Source organism: Phasianus colchicus, chromosome 16, assembly GCF_987193195.1.
Source record: "Phasianus colchicus chromosome 16, bPhaCol1.hap1.1, whole genome shotgun sequence".
In the NCBI taxonomy this organism is placed as follows: domain Eukaryota; kingdom Metazoa; phylum Chordata; class Aves; order Galliformes; family Phasianidae; genus Phasianus; species Phasianus colchicus.
Genome location: NC_143451.1, coordinates 13,804,123 through 13,824,830, shown reverse-complemented (window position 1 = coordinate 13,824,830; position 20,708 = coordinate 13,804,123). Strand labels below are relative to the sequence as shown.

The following is a 20,708-nucleotide window of genomic DNA, read 5'->3' as shown; positions in this document are numbered from 1 at the left end:
TCCATCCCACAGGCATTCAGGCTCAGCCCTGGGTGCAGTGACTCTGTAAGGCAACACCTCGGCGTTACTCAGCTGCAACGCAGGCTGCTTTGTCCAGTGGGTAGCAATGTTGATGGAAGTGATATTTAATCCAAGAAAATACATGATACATAGTCTAGGGTTCCTTGCTTATCCATCATATAATGCAGTGCATGGGGATTAAATATCCGTCCTGTAAAGTTGTTTGAGATCAGTGTTGTTATTTGTTTTGCAAATGATCCTGACAGGGATGCTGAGTGCTATTGATTACCAATAGTTCTTTAAAAATTACTATTATACTGCAAATTATCAGGCTTGGGGATATCCAGTTATATGATAATGGAAAGGCATTGGTGTGTTATGACATGCATCATAATAAATTTGCTCTTCGTATGTAATGGAGGTTGAAAGGGACAAGATTTATGACTGATAGCATAAGCTGTCTGCCACGGTATGTCCAAGGGAACATGATGGAATTGCCTAGTTGTTCAGTGTGGCAAAAAGTAATAATGATTAGGAAAGCAATTTAGTTAAAAATGGAGAAAAAAAGCGCCCTTATTCTGAGCAAGATCTCCTTTATCTTCTTGTTAAAATATGTAAGCCACTCCTCTAGTTCACAGATAGTTGAAATCCCTCATCGCTCGCCTGTATTCCATTCCAGGAGCACCTACAGCACTGCACGGGTGACAGTTGTGCTTCTGGGCTGAGGAGCTCAGCTCTGCTGGATTTGCTGGGAAAGGCTTCACCTATCTCATGACCATGGCTGTGATAACAGTGCAAATGAGAGCCCTGAATGAGATGCATGGGTGCCCTTGAAGGTGATGGAGGACGCTTGGGTTGGGTTGTGTGTTCTCATCCTGGTGATGACTGCGTGGTAATGCAATCGTTTGACTTCCATGCCCCACAGGCCTTCAGTCCTCTGTGCCAGGGAGGAGCTGAAGAGCTGCTCTGGGCTATGGTGACTTGAGCAGTCACAGGAACCTCCCGTGTCTTGGGGACAGTGCAGGGTGCTGTGACCTTGGCTGTGGTGCTGCTTTCAGTCTCCTTTCCATCCCGGCATGCACAGAGGGCTGCAGGGAGGGCTCCGTGATGGGTAATGCATGCAGGAAGGTGCGCGGAGTGAAGGTTAAATCAGACGCCTTTCACCGTGGCCATTCTCTGCTCCTGGCATCCTGCTGCAAATACCAAATGACGGCAATGCAAATAAGCCGTTTCCTCATTGCGCTGCTGATCTATGGGAGAGCCCACAGACAGCAAATGCCTGGGTCTGTGCTCTCTATTATCATGCTCAGCAGCAGCTGAGCATGGAGAAATACATGTCCAGGAGCCAGCGCTAGCAGAAGCGTGTGTAAATCATAAGGAAAGGAAAAACAGTTTCCCTTCTTCCTCTGGCACTGTCTCAGCATCCTTGGCCATAAAGTCATGTATTGCACCAAAAGTCACCCACGTGCACATACCGTGCTGTCCTTATGGCCAGCCAGCAGGGCAGTGCCCATGGGCAGGAGGCCTCCTCTGCAGACACCAATTCACTGTCACTCCACTGTTTGCTTTGCTGGGCTGCACTGGGCGTGCTTGCACAGCAGCTACAATTTCTTTAGAGAGGCTCAACACTTGTTAACGTGGCACTTTAGATGAGGGAAGAAGGCGGCGTGGGCTTGTTTAGGCGTTACGCCGTGAGCTGTCTGACATCTCCTAAAGATCCAGCACCTGCCTTCCACAACCCCACATGGAAATGGGGCGGAGGGGGACTGAAATCCCAACAGGCTGATGGGAGATCAGAGCCCACACGCACTGCTGTCACTGGAGGCTGGGTGCTTCCAGACCACCAGCAGGGCTGCACTGTTACTGGCCCTCCCTCGCTTCCCCGTTTTGTGGATGCTATCAGTGGAAGTTACTGCCCCTTGACTTGCAATGAAGTAATTATTTATCATGCTGCTCTCTCAGGCTGAGTCCTCTGCAGGTTGCTGTGTGCTGTCCCCTGACCTGTGTGTAAGCACGCTGCGATTCAGGAGTAAGCGATAGCTGCAGAGATGCTGTTTGTCACTAGAGAAGGGCCAAGCACCAGGTTGAATGGGGGGTGACCTTGGCTTTGCAATGTAAATAAAATCCTGGGGCTTTGTCAGTGCTTCAGCTGTAGGATTCTCTGCTTCTAGAAACAGTCCCGAGAGCTTGAGAACTATTTGGAGGAATTGCAATATTGAGATTGTAGAGGAGGGTGATTCCAGGAGAGGGGGGATCAGGATATTGCAGTGAATAGCATCTATGCCCCAGAGATGATGGCTCAATAGGCCTTCTTATTGTCGTTGCAAGCAGATCTCTTTGGCTGTTTATTTATCTTCTGTTTCATTCCCAGCTAAAGCTAGGTCAGTGTACAGAGCTGCATAGGAGATGCCCATATCAGGATTCACAAGCATGCTTGTTTCCTGCAGAGGTGTGCACAGGTGTGAACATACTGGTTAATGAGGCTTTCCCATGCATTGCCATTGTGGGCACCTTAACCTGATGTCTGTGAGCCAAACCAGCAGAGAGAGCTTTCTTGCATCATCTTTCCAAACAGCAAACACTTCACAGCGACCCAGGAGAAGCTGGATGGAAAGGAAGAGAGTCCTTGTCTGTCTCTACTGGTTGTGTGGGCCTGAAAGTAGCAGACTGAAGTGCCACTGCTTTCATCACCTTTCACTGCTTTCTGGAACAACCGTAGTGCGATGCCACGTGTGTGGGTTCTGGGACTTCTTTGGATACGTCATTGCCATACATCTTATGATTAAAAAAAATAATATATGAGATGGTTATGATTGGAGCTATGCCTTTTGGCTGGGTCAATCGGTCATTTCTCACAGAAGAAAAGACTGAATGAAATTCAGGAGGGATCCAAGCAGCAGGGGCTGCACAGCTGCCACACGACTGTGCAGAGCAAGCTGCCTGGGTGAAGGTGGGCTCTGCCATCTATGCACTACTGCTGCCTTTCAATTTGGTATTTTTCCTTTCTGTTTTGGAAATCCAAGAGCTGCAGAGATCCTGCAGCTGCCAGTGCGTGCAGTTCCTCTGGAAAAAGGGATCTATCAAAACGGTTCCTTTTTGTCATGCTCTAATTTTGCCACTGTTGGTTTGTTTATTTATTTTTTTTTTTTTGGCTTCTTTTTTTCCTACTGTATTCTTAAAACTTCCCTTTCAGGGCTTAACAGCTTAACCATTTCAAAGTCATGCCAAGCGGAAATGTAGCATACGATTTTCTCACTAAACATTGTGCTGATCTCTCAAATGTATTCTGGATTTGTATAAAAGCTGCAAAAAACTGGGCTGGAAGAGGGTGAGAATTAGCACTCAGCTGTGGATCCAGGTCTCTGCTGGCTTATGAAAGCTCTGAGTAAGCAAACTGTGCTCCTTGCCACCTTGCTCTGCAGTGTTGGCATGGCACGGTGTTGGAGGAGATATGTGTCGAAACAGATCTTCATCCTGAGAATGGGACAGTGTTTAAACTGCCCTTAAACGGAGGTCTTGGTTCTGGCTGTTGGTCCTGGGATCTGATTCGTGCTCCAGGCTCTGCTGCCAAATCCCTCTCTGGGTTTCAACCTCCTGGTCCTCCTTCTTTTTTCCAAAGAGCTCAACCCTTGTGCAGCAGGAGCATCCGATGGGAGAGCATGCTGCTCTGGGATGAGTGTTGTATGCTCACAGGGACAGCCCTGCTCATTTGAGAGTGATTCTTGTTTGGTCTCGTGCTCCCATCAGGCCATGAATAGCTGCATTTTCCTTGGGAGGAAGGCAGCAATGAGCATTTTTGGAAATGCAGGCTCTTCCTTACTCTTATCACTAGCAACTGCGTGCAGTGATGGAGGCTGCTGTGGACTTGGGCTTTTGGGGTGATGATGTAGGAGCAGCAGTGGGCACAAGAAGGTAACTTGGTGTTTGAGAGCTGGGAGGTTGTTGCAAGTCCGTCCCAAAGCCACAGATCATTGAGAACTGTTTTTCTGCCATCACTGGCATCGTTCACATTAGAACACATTGGATGTTCCTCATTGGCAAAAAAAGACCATGGCTCTGGGATGGGCTCTGGATCTCAGCACCCTCCATTACAGATGCTCAGGGCTGGAATTTGCTTTCTTGACAGCTTTGAGGCTTGCAGGGTGAAGCAAGGAACAGCTCATGATTATTAGAAGCTTTAAAATTCATAATGCTCTTCAGAAAGCTTAATCATTCATTAATAATCAATGTAATACATGCTGTGTTGTATCTAGATGAGGAAATGCCCACAGTCCCCCAATCATGTTCACCCACATGTTGGTGTAGTTCAGAGCTTCACGTTAATATGAATGAGGGGTTCCCCATATGAGGCCCTGTGGGTTTGGTCAGAGGATCCAGGCAAGGGCTCAGATGGGCTTCTGCAGGTCTCCCCTGAGTAAATCCTGGTGCAGAAGATGGGCTGGTTCCCATGCCCTGCTGGGGCTGTGTGCCTTTGAAGCAGTTCCAAGTCCCCTCTTATATCAGCAGAGTGTGACCCTGTGATTGATCTATAATGTACCTGGGGGGGAAGGGAAGGGTGCAGGGAGGTCTCTGGGCTGCAGGCAGAGGTGATGAACACAGCATAGAGAGAATCCTTGGAATACCAGAATATGGAAGGAGGGTTGTTCACTGCTCACAGGACCTCTGGATGTTTGGTGCTGGAAAAGGGAGAAGAGGGGTTCCCCAGGTCCCCTCCTGCTGGTGGGTGGGCTCTGTGCATGCAGAGCAATGTGGCGTGGTGCTTTAGGGGTGGTCCATGCTGGTGGGAGCCCTGAGGGAACAGAGCTGCAAGGGACAGTGATGAAGAGCACTTTGTTGTTCACGTTGCAGGAAATCTCCCCTCAACTTTACTTAACCTTCCCTTCTTTTCAATTAATAACCATCAGGACCAAGCTACTTCCCTAGCTCGCAGGGGAACTAAACTAAAGAAACCAGTTGCAGTCATGTTGCTGGAGAGTGTCTGGCTCCACTTGAGTTGTTTTTCCACTATTTGGGTAAATAAGTTAAGACACTGAGAAGGGTTGCAGAGATGCTTGGCAGCGCACTGCATCCCCCAGGAGACCGGGCAGCACTGCTCATTGGTGGGAGCAGCCTGAGCACGAGGGGTCGGTCCTGCAGTTCTGTAGAGGGAAGGGAAACAAGCGGCCTCTGTTTTAGCACCGGATTCATTGCGAGGAGATGTGCCAAGGATCATTAGTGCCACAGTCATCATTATCTTTTGCTTGGATTAGTTTTTTCCATTTTCTTTTTTTTTGCCTTGAAAAAAAAAAAATAAAAAGGCTTGTTCCCGTTAGATCAGATACAGACAAAATAATAGCAGTATCACAAAGATTGAGGTCTGCGAGATTAAATTTGAAAGGGAGGAGAGATGAGAACTGTGGCCCTGCTCGCTGTTACAGCAGCAGTACAGATAAATGGCTCCGTATGCAGATAGCAGGGCAAAAAGAGAAAGGGATGCTGGGGAGAGATGGCAAGAAAAACAGGAATTAATCAGCAGATTCAACCACTGTAATAATGCAGTAAACACAGAAAATTGCATTATATTAGCTCCTGGGCTTCTTATTGTGTATATGAGACACAGAGCCATCGATGGGTGCCGGGCTGCAGGTGTCAGAGCCCCTCCTTGCAGGGAAAGGTGTTTGTGTTTGTGGTGTAAAAGGGAGAAGCTGTTCAAACTGCATAAGGATGAAGTGGCTCGTGTTGAGCCTGAGAAATGTACTCGGTACTCAGAAATTAAAAATGTGCTTTTGGGAGAAGTTTTGTGGTCCTGTTTGTCGCCGATGTCCCAGCAGCTTGCTGAGCTTTCACTGCTGTCATGGGACATTGCTCAGGCACAGGAGGAAATGGATCTGCTGCCGATTCTCCCCGATTCTAATGGATATGATTTTGTACTATTGAACCCAGTTGTTCAATTTCTCACAAGGAATGAGAAGTAGCCGATGCTCCCTCTGCCCTTGTGGTCAAGGAAGTAAACACAAAACGTTGTCTGCAAATGAGTTTCATCCCTCCTGCTCCCAGTCTGACTGGGAATGGCTCAGCCCTGGGTCCCTCCCAAAGTTTCCATTTAGGCCATGCAATGATTCTGACTACCCCATGCATACTAGGTGAAAGAAGATTTTTAAAGCTTTGAGCCAAACGCTTGGGCGATCCTAGATAAAAAGGGGCTTAAAATATTACCAACCTCACTATAACATAAAACTGGAAGAGAAGTAGCCCTAAAACTTCCAAGTAAAACCCTTTTTCTCTGCACTCTTTTATCAACAGCTTCAACCATGATCAGTGCATAAATCTACCTTCAACGCAGGATGCTGGAGAGGTACCAAGGGAGAGCAGTGTGTTCCTGGCTGCATGGTGAGGAGGGAAGGATGCACACACAGGTAGGAGCTGCTGCTGGGTTCTCCTCTTCTGTTGCCTGCTTGGATTGAACTAACCCTGCTTGTTGCTTGGATTGGAGAGGGAAAATAAGTTGTTGACTAGAGGGAAGCTTGAGAAGTGATTCTTCAAGCTTGTCTGAAGGCACTGATGTGTTTCTGGGATCTGCTCTGGGATCTGCCTGGCCAGGCAGATGGTGGCATTTCCTGCTGTGTTTGCTATTGGTCTTCATTTGCCCAGTGGGATTCTGCCCAAGTGCTCCTGTAGCAGAGGCAGAGCAGTGCTGGGCTCTCCTGCAGCCAGGACAAGGCAGCTCTGCCTTCCCTCCCTGCAGCTCCATAGAGAAGTGGAGCACATGCTTTGCAATTACTCCTTCCCAGAATCCAGCCCAGCATTGCATGTGAAGTCGCTGCTGAGCTGCCTTTCAGCATGGGAGCAGAGCTGGAGGCTCCTACCAGGCTCTCTTAATCCAGCCTTGATCCGTGCACTTCAAACAGGAGCCTTGTTTTAGGGATGTGCTGAGCGCTTGTCTCCCACTAGGCTGCTCTTCTGCCTGTGAGGACAGCGATGTGCTGAGATAATATTTTATTTTTGGGTAATTCTTGGCTACTGGTCAGCGCTGCATTGCAGACTGATGTTTCTCTTGGATGCCCATAGCTGTACTGGTGGCTTGTATGGTGTCCTGGATCAGTGGTGTGTGGCAACAACATGAGCTTAGCTTCTCACCCCTTGTTCTCTTGGTGTTGACACCTTCGTATGCAGTGATGCCTGAACTCAATCCATTTCTTTCCATTGCATTGGTCACTCAAATCTGTGTTTCTCCATCTGCACACTTGTGTTTATTTCCTTCAGTGATTGCTGGGGAGAGGATGGCTCCTGCTGGGGTTGGGGGCAGCTGTCCTCTCAAGGCCTCTTTGGAGCTGGCTGTGTGTAGGGGTTGGGGTCCCTGGTGTGCAGCATAGGGAGAAAACCCATGTTGGGACCTGTGCTGGAGCGTGGCTGTGCTGGTGGCTGAGTGGGGTGGGGTGAGATGTGCTGGGGGCCGGAAGGAGCTGTGGATTTCTCTGTTCAGATGGGTTTTTCGTGCATGTTTTACCAGCGCCAAGATTTCCTTGTCTGTGGGAAAGGCTGGGTATCTTGGAGAAGCAGCACAGGTTGTGCTGAGAGCTCTGAGGTCTCTTGCAGTGATGCTGGGTCCTGCCTGGATCCGAGGCAGTAGCACAGGTACTTCTCCATGTGCTTTCCAGTCTCAAAGATGAGGAGGTGAAATGTGGGCTAGGTGGTATAAGAGCAGCACGTCCTGCCTGGGGAGCCTGTGTTAGCACTAGGAAACGTCTGACAATGCATGTTCAGTAGCTCATTCCTTCAGAGCAAGGCACCTTTTATGTTCCCACTCCCAATTATCCTCTTAATTACTCAATGAAATGCCCAATAAAACAAATCACTATAATTTCTATTTTATTCTCTTGTCTATCATGGTTTACTTAAGAGCACAGGATCCATTAAGGAGGCCCTTTCTCATCAGGGAAAGCTTTCCAATAGATCATACTTACTCACTGGCTTTATGTTCCTATCCTGCATCTCATCTTCACTTCCCATGCCAGCTCCCTAATTACCAGGGCCACCAGTGCCTGGCAAGCACTGCCTCCCTCACTGCCCATCCACAGCACTGAGTCTGTGACATCCCCATGGCAATAAGTTTGTGACATCCCCATGGCAACGGCCTATGATGTCACTAATGGAGATTCTAACTTTGTTGAGCATCCAGGCAGTGAGGCTGAAACTCTTGGGATCTCACATCTCTTGAGAGAGGGAGGAATTAAAATGCAGGGAAGCCTTTAAAACTGCCTTAGATTTCCCAGAGGAAGGGAGGGATGATGATCAGGGGGCTGCTGTGGGCAGTCCCTTCCCCTGCTCTCTCCTGCAAATCTGGGGTTTTGCTTAGGGGAAGCTGAGCCCACAGCCATGGTTGGTGTGTGGGGCATCCTTCCCGTGTCCACAGCTCTGTTCTGTGGTGCTCTGAACCCAAAGCCAACCTGGGATCTGTAGCCTCAGCTCTTTCCCAAACAGCATCTGCATTGTCTTCAGTGCTTTTTTTAATTCATAGTATAATGAGATGCTGCTCATGTACAGACAGCGAGGGAGGGAGATTCATGTGCACGCCTTTCTAGCAACAGGAAAATCACCTAAAAATCCAGCTCATGTGGTGGGGTGGCACAAACCATGCGACGCATTCAAACTCCAGAGCTCACCCAGGGAAGCCACCTCACTGGTAACTCATTCAGTAGCAAAAGCAAATCAAGCAGGTGGAAGAATCAATCTCTTTATTTTAGTTTTTCTAAGGTAGGAATAAAAGTGATGTTTCAAAGGGCAGCGTGTCTCAGCTGAGTGGCCGTGGGGAGAAGCTGGCACTGCAGAACAGACTGTCCTGTCTCCCAGCTCCTCACATCGTAACTTCTGAGCTGGATTCAATAGAAATAAATGTTTGGCAGTTCCAGTGGTGGCCTTTGGAAATGGAGCTAATGGAACAAGGCAAAAAAATCGTTACAACATTATGACAAGCCCTTAAACATTTGTGCTCAGTGGTGGGAAGCCTGGGACCCACCTGCGGGAAGCGCTGCCCTCCGTTAGTGAAGCAGAGTCCTGCTGCTAATTAGGCAAATGATGCTGAGCTGGGTGGCTCTGGTGGCGTTGCCTGTGCTGGGATGGGAGCGTGGCAGGCAGCCAGTTCTTGGAGAGCCGGCGGAGGAGAAGGCAGACTGCTGCCCCGGGATGAGGAGGCTGCGGTGATTAAATAGGATCTGCTGAAATCCTTCCAAAGCGGGCTTAGGAATTAAGAGCCATCAATGTCACATGGAGGGTCAGTCGCTGCAGGACACCTCCGGCCTCCCCCCGTGCCTCTGTTTAGTCCCTTTTGAGCACTAGGAAATGCAGCCTTCATTTGGGAGCTCTTTCATTCTTCTGTGGAAGGACCAAATCTTGGCAAGGAGCGGGCAAGGATGGGTTGTGCACACCAGGGTCAGAGCTGCTTGCAGTTCAGGCCCCATTGGGAAGATGACACTGGGACTCCCACCAAGGGAGGGTATTTTTTTTTTCCTCTCCACTTTCTCCTTATTTTCTCGGGCAGGAATGGTTGGTTGCAGCAGGGAGACTTGCACACATCATTAGAGCAGAGTGACCAGCTCCACGCAGCCATCAACCCCAATCAGAGCGACTTAAAAGGCTGCACTAGCTTTAATCATCCAGAGATGCTCCGGCTTGTTGGTGTGAACCCAGGGCTCCTGGATGCGGAGGGATGGAGCTGGGGAAATGATGCTGAGATGAGACTCCTGGCATTAAAAGAGCAGCATTCCTCACCTGTGTGCTGGCCCCAGGGCTGGCCTGGAGGATGAAGTCCTTCATTTACTGTTTCCTTATTTTCCTCCATGGGAAGGAGGTGGCCATGAATCTGTGTCTGTGTGAACAGCTCTGAGACATGCATGTAAAAACTGCCTGCCTGCAAACTGATGGCTGCATCCAGAGCCCTGTGAGTTGTGTGACCACAGCCCTGCTTTGCTCGTGCTGTACTTTCCACACACCAGCTACAGCTGTGGGTGCTTCTCTTGGCTTTCTCCTCTCCCCATGACAGCCCCACATGCTGTGTACATCACACTTGGATGAAGAAAGGACAAGGAAACATCACAACTACCCCCATGCTGACTGCAGAACATGAATGTCCTCTCCCAAGCATTTCTGCATCCACAGAGGTGCTTTCATTGAGATTTTTTTCTAAGAAGGGAAAAAAAACCCATCCTTCTGCTGATTTCTACTCCCCTTCAGGTGTTGTGCTGCAGTCCCACAGGTTCCTGGCTCAGGTTGCACCCCAGGGCTGAATAAGACCAACACAGTTCTGCTAATGACCCCTGAGATGGGGTGATGCAGAGGCAAAGGCTTGGAGAAGATTTATCATTGAACTCAAACTAGGAACCTTCTGCTTGTGAAGCAATTAGCTGTGTTCTGCCCTAACTGCTGCTCATTAAAGATGAGCAGGGCTGAAGGCGGCGTGTAGGAGGCAGCCAGGACATCTTTCTGGACTTTGATTTGATCTCTGCCTTTCATGGTCTTCCCCTTTTGTTCTTGATCACTGGCTTTAAAAGCACATCTTTGACAGGAGGCGACAAAAATCTCCCTTAAGCAGAGGGGTTTTTGGCAATGAGCGTTTGCCTTTTGGAGCTGCCCTCTCTGTTGGGTAAACATGAAACGATTGTCTCTGGCTGGAACTGATGCTCTGGAGCCATGTTATTCCACCGGGAAGAGGAATTTTCACCCATTTTCAACGTGGATTATTTTTGTGACTGACTGTAATAGTCTCCTTGGCGGTATTAAGACTTATTATGTCAGGATTTATTTCGGTGTGAAGTGATTGGACATGCTGTAGTCCTGTAGCTTGCCATTGTGTGCTGAAGCCCAAGTGACCACCTCATCCCACTTCCTCCACGGTGGTGATGTACGCTGCACAGCTGGGCCCATCTCCAGAGGCCAACTGTTGCCCATAGCCTTGTAACTGCTAAAGGAACAAACTGGAGGGAATGAAGTTACTGGGAAAAGCATGGAAAGATCCTACGGGTCAAAAATCTGTGCAGAAAAACTGTTTAGAAAAGAGAGGAGAGGACTTCAGAAGAGGGTTTGCACTTTCAGAGCAACAGAGCAAGCACTGGGAATTCCCTGGTTTTAACAGGAGAAAACACAAGTGCGGATTAAATGTGGATTATGCTGCAGTGATGCTGAGACATCTAAGAAAGGGTTTTATTTGTCCTAAAACAAATGACGTTTGCTCAGGGACATGATTTAGTGATGAGTTGTTAGAGTTAGGTTAGCGTGGTTAGATTGCAGTTGGACTTGATGATCTTCAAGGTCTTTTCCAACCTGAGCTCTTGTGTGATTCTATGACGTTGCTCACGATGAGGCAATGAAGCAGTAAGTTTATTAGCTAAGCAGATGTGTTGGTACCTCTGGGAGCACTGGAGATGTAAATATGATGGATCTGCTCCTCAAAGTCATGAGTGATGTGGGATTTTGACCATTCCTCTTTACCAGATATCAGAAGAAAAGGTTGCCTTAAAACCCTTACAGCTTTACCAAAGCCATTAGAAATGAACACATATTGTTGGCATTAAGCTGGTTGCCATTCTCCCAGCTCCATTAATATCATTCACATCATCCAGGACATTTAGTTTGTGGTGCTCCTGCCTTACTGCAACGTAGTAAGGATTCAGGGTTGGGTTTGACCTGTCTGTGCAGGGGCTGCTTTGGCCTAAGCAGTCAGCCAGCCTTGAGGCATTCTTGGTGTTGCACTCTCAGCTGAACACCTCCACAGGGCCAGCACCAGCTCGGGTCAAACTTAGATGTGTAGTGATGGATGTAGTTGGGGTGGAGTGGCTAGCTCACATTGACTGAGTTGCCTGAGGCATTAGGACTTTGCTTGCCCTAAGATCCTGCCATGCTCTGTGTAGGGTGATGAGATGAATCTGCAGTCTGGATCGCCCTCAGCTTAGCAGAAAGAATGCATCTACAGCCTGCTGAGCAGACTGGTCTCATTCCCTTCCAAGAAGTGCCCCCGTGTTCAGGAAGGGAACATAACACAGTGAGCAAGGCAGCCCCTCTGCCCACCAGGGCTCCCATAGGACCAGCAGCAAGGGCCCTGGGGTCAGGAGGAGCAGGAAGCTGTCTGTCTGTCCGTCCATTCTCTTCTACCACACAAGCCCAAGTTAGCCTCAGCTACTTTTGGCAGCCCAGTTCTGTTCTCCAGCAAGTGCTGGGCAGCTTGGGAGGTGATGGGGAGAGGAACGCTCTGTTCAGCAGCTGCACATTCCATTAATTTAATGAGGATTTTTCACAAGGCAGATGGTAAAATAGCTATTTTCTGTTGTCTAATAAATACCATCAGCAAGGCAGAAAATGTGCAATCTCGCCAAGTCTTTTTCTGATTCCTCGCCCTCCTGTACTGATGCATTCCCTGTTCTCTGCTGGGAGCCAATGGGGGGGGGGGAGCGGGTGGTGGGATGGGAGGGAGATGGGATGCGCAAGGCAAGTCCGAAATTGCTGGCGGGACCAGTGCAATAGGACTGCAGCTCTCCCTGATTGGGCAGAGCCTCCGCGTCCTGCTGGGAGAGCTGCACTCTGGCAGCCTTTGCCGATCCAATTCTCACTTCATCTGATTGCAGTAATAACAACTCGCACAAATTTCCTGCCTCAACCTGAAATCTTCCAGCTCTGCAATGCAAATAATATAATGTGTGATGAGGAGCGCGATGGCAGGGATAATAATAATAATAGTGATGATGCCTTTATTCAATGAATGAGTGAATCAAGCAAGCAAAAATAAATGGCATTCAGAGCTTGAAAATCAATAGGAAGAGAAATCGGGAGGAAATGCAGGGGGAATTGCATTTCTGGGGGAGTGCCATTCTTAGGAGTGGCAGGAAGAAGTGATGAGCGAAGCCCGTTGGGGCTGGGCACTCCTTTCCAGGCTGTGTCATTCCTGGGCTCGCTTTTCTCCTGTGATTATTGCATTTGCTGAGCTCACTGCTGCTCTGTGCCTGGTCCTGGGCTCTCTGTGATCTTTTTGCCCTCACTTGATTTATGGCTCTCGTGGGCTCTCTGATTGTGTCTAAGCAGTTGGCAGGCTGCAGACCTGACCCAGGGCTGGGTAATAACTTGTCTTTTGTCCCATGCCCAGGAGGTTGGCCATTAAAAAAAAAAGCTCCAGACATCAATTTTCCTCTTCACCGAGGTGGAATTGCAAAATGATGAGATGGTCTTTGCCCTCATTCATCTCTTCTTTCCCTTTCTCTTCTTCTTTTTATCTTTTTTTCTCCTCATCCTACTGCACATCACTCTCTTTTTCACCCTCTTCCACTATCTCCTCCATCATTTATCACCCTCACATCCCTCTGCACATCTCTACTTCTCCTCTCCCCCTCTTGCCCTCTTTTTTCTCATTTTTCCATGAGTTGCTTTCCCATCTCAAATACTCCAAGTCTTTTCTTGCTGTGCCTAGCAGTTTGATATCCTCACCTGTAATGGCTTGCTAATGCAGTAATTCTACAAGAGAGCCTTAAAAAACCCAAAGCCTTGGTGGCCAGCATAACTCACCTTTTAACGTGGCTTCCCCTTGATCAGGGATTCATTTCAGGCAGGATTTTCATGTGCACAGCTCTGCTGTTCTGTTAGTAACAAAAAAAAAAAAAAGAAGAAGAAGATTCCTGCAACAGGTGAATACATTTCACGGCTCTGATGAGCTGGATGTTTCCCCACTTCCCACAGGTACATGGGGAGATTTAATCAGCTGCCACTTCTCGTGTTGAGTGTGTGCTTAAAGAATTGTGTTACATACCCATGTCTGTGCAGAGATCACCTGGGGAATGCCCTTGTTTGCCAGCAGGGTTGTTCCCATGCTGTCTTGGCAGTATCCAGGGGAATTTTCCTGTCTGGAGAGGTGCTGTGTAGCAAGTTTGGAGCTGATGTCCTGTTCTCTTAGGTAGTGGGTTCATGTTCCTAAATACTCTATCCAGTGTCGTCTGTGCCAGTCCCAGCCCTGAGCACTTCAGATGCTTGGACCTGGCTATTGGAGTCTCTCCTATCAGCCCCACCAAGCAGTGCTTGCTCAGGCAGAGTCCAGCACTGGCAGTGCCCCTTTTTTGGGCTCCCAGGGTGGAGACTTCCATAATCCTAAAGGAAAAGGAGAAGATCCTTCTGTCCTTTGCCTCTATTGACTGTAGCTGTGCCTTTGTGTTGTGTTTACATCTATGCACATCTGTCGGTAAATGAAATGTGCAGAGGGAAGTACTGGGAAATTATACTTGACTTGCACCTCCAGTAAGATCTGCCATTAGGAAATTGATTTCCTGAAGTCCTCCCTGTCACCACTCCCTTATGGGCATGGGGACAGAGGAGATGAAGAAACCAGGATATTCTGTATTGCAAGGGTTGCAGAGCAGGCTTTCCATGGGTCCCACCATTGTCAGCTGGTCTCCGTTCTGGTCCCCAGGCACGGGTGGATGGCAGTGTTGGATGCGGTGTGTGATGATGCACCTCAGGGAAATGAGTGCAGTGGCAACAGGCAGTGAGCAGCCCTCAGAACCAGGCCAAGAACAGCAAGCAGCAAGTATATGGCTGCCAGTTCCTGGTTTGGGGTTGCCAGCTAATCCCAGGATGGAGAGCCCAGGTTTCAGCAGTGGGCTGCTGAGCAATGGCAGTGAGCTGGGAGGTGCAACTTGCAGATCTTCCTGCCAGGTTCTTTTCTGAGCAGCACAAATCTGGATTAACCCCCTGCCATGTTGCCAGGTTTAGACACAGAAGATGGGGTAGGGCTTAATGTGGTGTGTCCAGTGCCAGATATTGAAGAATCTCTAAGCACAATGCGAGCATGGAGCTCTAGGGCAGCTGTGCTCTTTCTGTTTCATGCACAGGAAGGCCATGGCCCTGAGAAGTGATGAAGTTTCCACACAAACCAGGGGCTGTAATTCAGTTTCCTATTTAGAAAGCTCTGAGACAATGGTTCCCTGTGCTCCACTAGCAAAATAGTAGAAATTATAAGTTTTTCCAAGAGAATGATCCAAAAGGTAATTAAGTCAATGGCCACCCCTTGCCATGAATCTTGTAGCTTTGGGATTACTGAACAGAGTGAAAACATTTGATTTAGGACTGAGATGTTGTAGGAACTTTCAGGAGCAAGCAGAGGCAATAATTCCATGACAGAGCACACTGTTGCTCAAAGGAAAGGTCTGAACTTCTAGCCTCTCCACTGCCCTGAGAGAGCCTGGTCCAACAGAGACCTTGCTTGTTAGTAGCAGACCTCTACACAATGGCACTTCTCAATAGCAAAAGCTGTCTGGCTCCGTTCAAGACAAGGTCTTCAGCAAACAAGATGGCTGGATGGTGAGGATAGAGTCTGCAAATAGAAAGGAAAGGTACCAAAAGATTGTGGTAAGATGTATGAGTTTGCTAGCTGGGTTGTGAGATGTCCTTCATGCGTTACTGAGTGCAGCAGTGGTTGCCATCTGGCCCACCTTCATCATCTTAATGATCCTCACTGAGACAGCTGTGAAGGGTCAAGGATCCCTGTTTGAGGGACAAATACTTGGGCAGAAACTGGCCTGAGGAAATCTGTGGCCTACTTTTATACTTCAGTGTGGTTCCAATACTCCCTTCACCAGCACTGTCAGACTAGGTTCAGGGCATCCAGAGATTCTGCAGCCTGTTGACCAGCAGGATCCAGGTTTGAATGCCAGCATTAAAGAACTACAGCTGCTTGGACAGACAGTGCAAAATGTGATAGGATCAAACTCTTTTCAGTAGTGGCAGCTGGACTGGTTGGGGGCAGTGGGCATGAAAGCAGCTTCAGAGGTTCAGATAGGGTGTGTTTGCAAAGAGATGTGCACTAGGAGTGTGGTGCAGCAAGAGGACAAGTGGCCAAAGAGGGCTGAGATCTCCAGAATGCATCCACACTAAGCCACGGTTGGTAAAACATTAGAGATGATCTTGGAGTTAACTGAGAAGGGACCTCATTCCCACATCTGAAGGGCAGGGAGGGGACTTTCATCTGCCCTTCTCCCCAATGACGTGACTGGAACAGACTTGCCAGCCTGAAAAGTTGTGTACTTGAGTGCTGAGAAGAGAGCCAGGCCTGGAATGTACCTGATTATAGCTGATAAGTGAGGTTTGTTACAGAAAAGCAGGTCTATCTGTCTCTTTGCTCCTGAGGGGACAAGCTCTTCAGCAAAAAAAAATGAGCAGGAATGGCTGGGGGATTTTAATGGAGTTAACTGAAATTTCCACCAGAGAGTTTAAGTGTTGGCATTTAGCTGAAGAGGAGAAAACATCTAGTTTTCTGCTGGGAGAAAAAGCACACACACACACACAGAAAGCCACAACAAAAACACCAAACAAGCCGACCAAGAAAACAGCATTTTCTGAGTGGAAGGAAGCAGCTCCTGTGACATGGAATTCTGGTCTGCTGGACTAATGCTCTCCGTTAGTGGAGGACAGCCTGATACTTTGAGGAGCTCTTGGTGTCACAGAGGAGTGACTATGTGTGCATAGACCATGTAACATCAGTTCTCTACTTGCACAGAATGTATTTTAATCTTGAGTTTACGAGGGCTGATGTGGTGGTGGCTGGCCTGTCCCAGTCCCTAGAGCAAGTGGAATGGGTGCATCTCAGTAATTACAGCTGGAAGGTCCTTCTATCAGAAACAGCACTGCCTTTACCTCCCTGCTGGGAGAGGGACTCCCATGCTTTGCTTAGTGGTCCATGGCCCATTTTATGGAGGCACCAGGCAGTACTAGCACAGCAAACCCCAATTAGTTCTGGAAGCAGCACACGCAGCATTGAACTCACTGCTGTTTTGCTCCCCAAGGCAACAGCAGGGAAATCAGGCTTGCAAATGGGCTGTTCCCTGGGTGGGCACTGGGTATGCAGCCGTGGTGGCCAAAGAGCCATTTTCAAATGGGTTTTGCTGCTGATATCAAACTGTGGTGTCCTTGCTTCCTGACAGTTGTCCCGGTTGTTCAGGTTGTCCAGGGTGATCTTGGAGCTGTCATGAGAGCTGCACAGCTCCAGGACTGGCATGTTCACTCTCCCACAGCCATCAGTCTCCTTTTCTCTTGCCTGGGTATGAAACCCTTCCTCAAAATCTTGTCATCTGGTTTGCAATGGGAAACAGGTGGAGCAGAGGGGCTGCTTAGTTGTTGGATAGACCTCTTACTGGGAGGCAGATTCAGGTACAGATGAGATATCAGCAAATTGCACCAAACCTCTATATTGAAGAGCATCACCCAACAGGAGCCGTGTTATTGCAGGTGCTCCTTTCCTGCAGAATGGTGCCCACCCCAGCCCAGTGCTGGCCCAGCAGCTTCCTACCCTCTGGCTCCCTGCTCCCAGGGCTGTGCTTCATTAGCATCCTGATAAGTCGAGAGTTCATTGCTGACTCTTAAGAAATCGGCAAAAATGCCAACCCTTCATGCAAGAGTAAAAATAGCCCTAATAATTTAGGCAATTAGTTAATTAGCCTCATTTATTTGAAAGCACAGAGTGGCGTGGGAAGGCTTTGCCTGTTTTTGTTGAGCTTTTTTCCATTCGCTTTGTTTGCATCTCCCTTGCCATTTTCTCTGCTCCCTGACATAGATACAGCCACCCAAGATGATTTAAAGCGGTGTGTGCACACCAGAACAGGATGCTGCATGGAGTAGGGGCAGTGCTGCAGGGATGTGCCAGGAGTTCTGGCACCAAGCTCACTGCATTATCATCTCATATAAGGAAGCAGGTGGCTTCTTTCCGTGTTGCCCATTCCCTGACCCACGTTTGTCCCTTCATCACAGGTAAATGATGTGACACATTCAGGATGACTCATGTTTCTAAACATCTGTGAACTGGTCGCTGGCTGGGATAGAGCTGCACTCAGCATCTTTTGGCACTGAAATTTCACTTTTTAGGACTTTTTCTATCTCAGAGAGGAGCCTTACCAATCAAAGGTGGCTTGCAGGCCAAGAGCAGCACATTTGTAGCATCCTCTGCTTTGAACCCTGCTACAGCATATTGGTCTTTATCTAGTCCTTAGACTAAAACAGACAGGGAAAAGAGTCATAGAATCATAGAATCAACAGAGTCAAGATAAAATAGGCATTTGTAGGGGAAAAAAGGGGTGCTACAACAGCACAAGGGTGGAGGTGAGGGGAGCAGGCTGCTCTTTGCCCAGCATCCCTGTGCCAGCCCTCTCCCAGGCAGGCACTGCCATTGGAGCGGGACGAAGTGGTAATGCTCTCCCAGGTAACTGTCACACTTAATCCCAGGAACAAGCACAAGCAGATGCTTGAAAAGGGCTTGACAGCCTGAATGGCTCAGAATTCAATTTTTAAGGCAGGGTGCTCTGTGTTAAGCAGGGAAAAAGAGAGATTTGTGCTGCTGAAGGAGCAAGAGGCAGAGAAGTGTGGAAATCAGACCCTGTGCCCAATGGAAGAGATTCTCTATGCTCACCTGAGAAGGAGAGTGCTTTGGTTGGATTGCTGTTGCATGGAGGACATTGAGGGAGGTATTATATCTCCAGATCCTGTACCCTGCTCAGGTCCTGCCCCCCAGCATCTCTCTGGGTCTGTCCACACTGAGATCTCATAGCAAGCAGGACATCCATGTAGATGGATGGATGGTGGCATCCATCTCCATCCTGGCAGAGGCACGAGCTGCAGTCTTGTATATTGCTGAGTATTTGGGGCCTCGCTAGGATACAAACCAGGGCAATTTCATTGTGGTTCAGAAGGCTTAGCCATCATCAGAGGTGAGAACTGTCTGCATAAATATCATACCAGGCCTGCTGGGTGCGATCCCCTCACTCAGCAACCAGTCCTCCTCCGCCAGGTCTGGGACAGCTGGTGGTTGGCTCCCACTGCCCTCCCCCAGCTCTGGCTAACACGAGTTGTATCTCCCATGCGTTGTTCACAGGGGGAGCTGAATGAAACGTCTTCCTGATTTATTTCTGAAGATATTAGATCTTCTCAGGTTGTTCATCTTCTCCAGAAATGACAGCTCCCAGGCACCTGGGGATAAATGGTGCCTTGGAACAATTCCGTTGTTTCTATTCCAGGCAACAGGAATTCCTCAGATCTTGACATCAGTCCCCAAACCCCGGCGTGTTAGCATAACCTCCAGACAGCTCTGAGTTTCTTGACCCAGAAAAAGGACAGGATTTATTGTGGACCCTGGCAGAGTGGTGTCCTTGTGGCTCTGCCCTGCTGGCGTGCCGCGTCCTCTGCTCCTCCTGCAAAACCAGCTGGAATCTTCTTGTCGAAACAGCTCTCCGTCAGCAAATGCCACATCCACGGAAGGGGCTTTTGTGTGTGAAATCAAATCAATGTTGATTAATTTTCATTTTGGAAAGGAGGACAAAAAAGACCTGTTAAAAATGTCAAGATGCCTTCTTTCTCGTTCCTGCAAGAAGAGCTTCAATTTTTTATCTCTTAATGACCTTTTGTTTGAAGCCTTTGTCTGTTACAAGAAGTATTCAAGAAGAGATGAAGCAAAATGAAGTGTTAAATATCTTTTGAAGCAAAATTTGGCCATTCCCATGACTTGATTTGTTGATTATTTTTTTTTTTAAACACAAAGGGAGGAATTGCATTTCTTTTCTCTCCAAATTTCTTGCCCCATGGAGCTCACAGCAGTGGGTGGAAGCTGGGGAAGGTGACTCCAATGCACAGGACAACGGTATCCCTATTTCTTCCACTGTTTCTAGTAGAAAGTGTGATAGTGGGAAGGAAAGGAGAAAGGAGTTATTGAAGAAATCTGAGCGTTTCTACTTTCCACTTGAAAGAAGCAGGGTTGAGCTGGATAACATTCTTTCAGCTTAAAAAATAATAATAAAATAAAACCAGGAAAAAAAAATTGACTGAAAGGAAAATGTAAATTGTCCGCATTAAAACGGTTTGAGGGACAAGCAGTTCTTCTGAGCATTTCTCCTCCCCATCCTCATGAGATTCCCTTAGTTTGATGCAGTCCCGCTGCCACCCTGGTCTGCACTGAGTTAAAGCTGGAATAACACACTGTGTGCTGCTGGAATAATGAACCCAATGGACACTGATCACCTCCAGAGCTGGAACATTGCCCGTCGGCGGGGCATGAGCATTGCTTGTGCGCTCAATGAAATCTCCTGTCTTAATTGAGGCTACGAGGGACAGTTTCAAAGTCATCAAGCCTCTATTAAATCTGCCTCTCTTCGCGTTGCGCGGAGCAGAGCTCTCCATCTCCAGCTTGCTGTTGGCTCTCCTGGCACTGCATCCCCCACATATGTCTCTTGCTGGAATTCCTTCTCCCAGCCTGCAGCACTCGTCTGTCTCCAACAAGTCACGGCCGAGCCCAAGGAACACATTAGCTGCCTGACCTGGTTCCAGCCAGGTGTGAAGAGATGCGGTGGCTCTGGCTCCGCTCCACCCTTCCCGACCATTTGAGGAGAGGCAGAAGGCTTCTGCTCTCTCCACCAGTTCACATCATTCAAGTCTACTAAAAAAATAAAAATAACCTTCACAAAAACCCCAACAGGGATAAGAGTGGTGAGAGGATAGATAGGAGAGAGCCATTCATGGGGAAAGCCAAGCAGGTTAAAAGACATTTGCTAGGTTTAACGAAAGAAAGCCCTTCAATTAGCTGCCTGCCCCAGGAGCTGAGCAGGAAGAGATAAAAGCTGAGATGCCCTTGCAGATGCAAGGGGAAATTGCTGACCTTGAGCTGGCAAGTGGGCTGGGAGCCGGGCATCCTCATCACAGGGGCTCAGCACATGGTGCAAAGT

General features: G+C 48.4%; 1 protein-coding gene and 1 long non-coding RNA gene across 5 annotated transcripts in view; one reads left to right on the top strand and one right to left on the bottom strand.

Moving 5' to 3' along the window:
* The window catches only part of ELFN1 (extracellular leucine rich repeat and fibronectin type III domain containing 1), an 87,133-nt gene that overhangs the window by 11,205 nt on the left and 55,220 nt on the right, over positions 1-20,708 (top strand). For all 4 annotated transcript variants that reach the window (XM_090151797.1, XM_090151795.1, XM_090151798.1 and 1 more), the window contains exon 2: positions 6,283-6,395. The gene's annotated coding sequence lies outside the window, so the exon portion shown is untranslated. The remainder of the gene's footprint in view (positions 1-6,282; positions 6,396-20,708) is intronic.
* Positions 6,311-10,844, bottom strand: LOC149915776 (uncharacterized). Its single transcript, XR_016471778.1, has 2 exons — positions 7,944-10,844; positions 6,311-7,725 (listed from the first exon to the last, which is right to left on the bottom strand). It is a non-coding gene; the product is annotated as an uncharacterized LOC149915776 (long non-coding RNA).